At 42.2% G+C, this 3,078-nt stretch overlaps 1 protein-coding gene across 2 annotated transcripts in view; it reads right to left on the bottom strand.

Moving 5' to 3' along the window:
* The window catches only part of BPNT1 (3'(2'), 5'-bisphosphate nucleotidase 1), a 29,661-nt gene that overhangs the window by 16,251 nt on the left and 10,332 nt on the right, over positions 1-3,078 (bottom strand). The gene's annotated exons all lie outside the window — the stretch shown is intronic.

A 3,078-nucleotide genomic window follows, 5' to 3' on the forward strand; every position in this document is an offset into this window, starting at 1 on the left:
TTTTTTTTTTTTTCTTCTGATATAGGGTCTTGTTCTATTGTTGGGGCTAAAGTGCCCAGGCATCATCATAATTCACTGCAGCCTCTAACTTCTGCACTCAATTTCTGGTCTCAGCCTCCCTTGTAGCTGGGACTATAGGTATTGACCGTATTGAGCTAATTTTTCCTATTTCTTTGTAGAGAGGAAGCCTCACTCTGTTGCCCATGCTGGTCTTGAAATTCTGGTCTCCAGTGCTTCGGCCTCTCAAAATGCTAGGATTATAGGGATCAGTCACTGTGCTTGGCCAGAAATTTCTTTTATAACATCTCTAGACATCAATTTTTTGCTTAAACAGGTAAAGAGATAGAAATTTATAACTTTTTCTTTTCTTTTCTTTTCTTTTTTTTTAAGAGATAGAGTCTCACTTTGTTGCCCTGGGTAGAGTGCTAGGGTGTCATAGCTCACACTAACCTCAAACTCTTAGGTTCAAGTGATCCTGTTGCCTCAGTCTCGCAAGTAGCTAGGACTACAGGCACCTGCCATAATGCCAGGCTGTTTTTCTTTTTAGAGACAGGGTCTTCCTCGTGCTCTGTCTGGTCTTGAACTCCTGAGCTCAAGCAATCCACCAGCCTTGGCCTCCCAGAGTACTAGGATTACAGGCATGAGCCACCATGCCTGACCCAGGAAATTTGTAACTTTTCAAGGTAACTTATTAAATATAATATTTTGTTTTTTGAAAGGTACTCTGTTTTTTTTTGAGACAGAGTCTCAAGCTGTCACCCTGGGTAGAGAACCCTGGCATCATAGCTCACAGCAACCTCCAACTGTTGGGGTCAAAAGATCCTCTTGCCTTTTTTTCTATTTTTAGTAGAGAAGGGGTCTTACCTTTGCTCAGGCTGGTCTCAAATTTGTGAGCTCAAGCTATCTACCCATCTAGTCCTCCCAGAGTGCTAGGATTACAGGCGTGAGCCACCAAACCCGGCCTTGAAAGGTACTCTTTATGTGGATTCTTCTATAACTTCCCCTCAATAACCTAATCATAATAACTCATGAGTCCTCAAAACAATTCACTGTGCATAGAAAGAATTCTTTTTTTTTTTTGAGACAAAGTCTCAAGCTGTCACCCTGGGAAGAGTGTCATGGCGTCACAGCTCACAGCACCCTCCAACTCGGGATCAAGCAATCCTCTTGCCTCAGTTTTTCCATTTTTTTAGTAGAGACGTGGTCTTGCTTTTTGCTCTGGCTATTCTCAAACTGGTGAACTCAAGCTATCCACCCACCTCAGCCTCCTAGACAGCTAGGATTACAGGCATGAACCACCATGCTATGGGCACGGAGCCCATTTTAATGATTTATTTACTTATTTTTTGAGACAGAGTCTCAGTCTCAAGCTGTTACCTGGGTAAAGTGCTGTGGCATCATAGTTCACAGCAACCTCAATCTCTTGGGTTCCAGCAATCCTCTTGCTTCAGCCTCCCTAGTAGCTGGGACTATAGGCACTCACCACAATGCCTGGCTAGTTTTTCTATTTTTAGTAGAGGCACTATCTCACTCTTGCTGACACTGGTCTCAAATTCCTGAGCTCAGGCTGTCCACCTGCCTCGGCCTCCCAAAGTGCTAGGATTATGTGCATGAGCCACTACACCCAGACTACAGTGACATTTAACATTTAGCTCACCTGTGGGACCCTCACTCATTCATATGTCAGATACTCAAGCTAATGAAAGACCCGGTGGAGGGCAGCACCTGTGGCTCAAAGGAGTAGGGAACTGGCCCCATAAGCCAGAGCTGGCAGGTTCAAATCCAGCCACAGCCAAAAACTGCAAAAAAAAAAGACCCAGTGGAAAATTCTGCAATTGACAGCTTTGACTTTCTTTTTTAGTTTGCTTTCAGATGACTGTGATATGTTACAATTTATATATGCCTGCGTAGGTAGATTTATAGTTTATATTATCTTAAATAGTAACATTTTAACAATACTTTGCAATGATACAGGGAGTAATCATAAAAATCAAACTCTTTTATGTCACACTGAAGTTTCCGTGTATGTCAAAGCAAAGTACTATTCTGCTACAATGTAAGCTCCACAAAGGAATTTTATTCTCTAAAGAATTGTGCCTGCACACAGAAGGTGCTCTATAAGTTTCTGTTGAATGAAACCACTTAAAAGAATTGTTGAATTTGAAGGTTAGTAATAGGCTAGGGGCAGTGGTTCATGCCTGTAATCCTAGCACTCTAGGAGGTGGAGATAAGTGGATCACTTGAGCTCAGGAGTTCAAGACCAGCCTGAACAAGATCAAGGCCCTATCTCTACTTTTTTTTTTTTTTTTTAATTTTACTACAGGTGCCCGCCACAACAGCTGGCTATTTTTTGTTACAGTTGTCATTGTTGTTTTAGCTGGCCCAGGCCGGATTCAAGCTAGCCCGGGCCAGATTCAAACCTGCTAGCCTCTGTGTATGTGGCTGATTCCATAACTCCTGTGCTATGGGCACTAAGCCAAGCCCCTATCTCTACTAAAAATAGAAAAACTAGCAGGGCATCAAGGCAGGCATCTGTAGTCCCAGCTATTAGGGAGGATGAGACAAGAGGATTGCTTGAAATCAAGAATTTGAGGTTGCTCTGAGCCAAGATGACACCATAGCACTCTACTTAGGGTGACAGAGTAAGACTCAGTCTCAAAAAGAAAAAAAGAAAAAGAAAAAAGATTAGTTACATACCAAGTTTGTAGATAAGTGCTGAACAGAAATAAATAAAGGGAAAAGGAAAGCCATTCAACTACATGAGGAATGCTATCCCAATTCTTTTCTTTTCCATGATGTATGTTAATATTTCCTGCTTTTTCTATTCACATAGTGTGAGACCTCATTATTGGTACCTTGCGTGACAATCTATATTACACTGTTTTTAAAAAAATCAAATACTGGCTGGGTGCAGGGGGTTATGCCTGTAAATCCAGCACTTAGGAGGCTGAGGCAGGAGGACTATTTGAAACCAGAAGTTTGAGACCAGCCTGGGCAACATAGTGAGACCCCTAGTGAGACCCCCATCTCTAAAAATATTAAAAAATGACCTGAGTTGGCTTGGCACCTGTGGCTCAA

Source organism: Otolemur garnettii, unplaced genomic scaffold, assembly GCF_000181295.1.
Source record: "Otolemur garnettii isolate 467f Iridium unplaced genomic scaffold, OtoGar3 scaffold00045, whole genome shotgun sequence".
Classification (NCBI taxonomy): domain Eukaryota; kingdom Metazoa; phylum Chordata; class Mammalia; order Primates; family Galagidae; genus Otolemur; species Otolemur garnettii.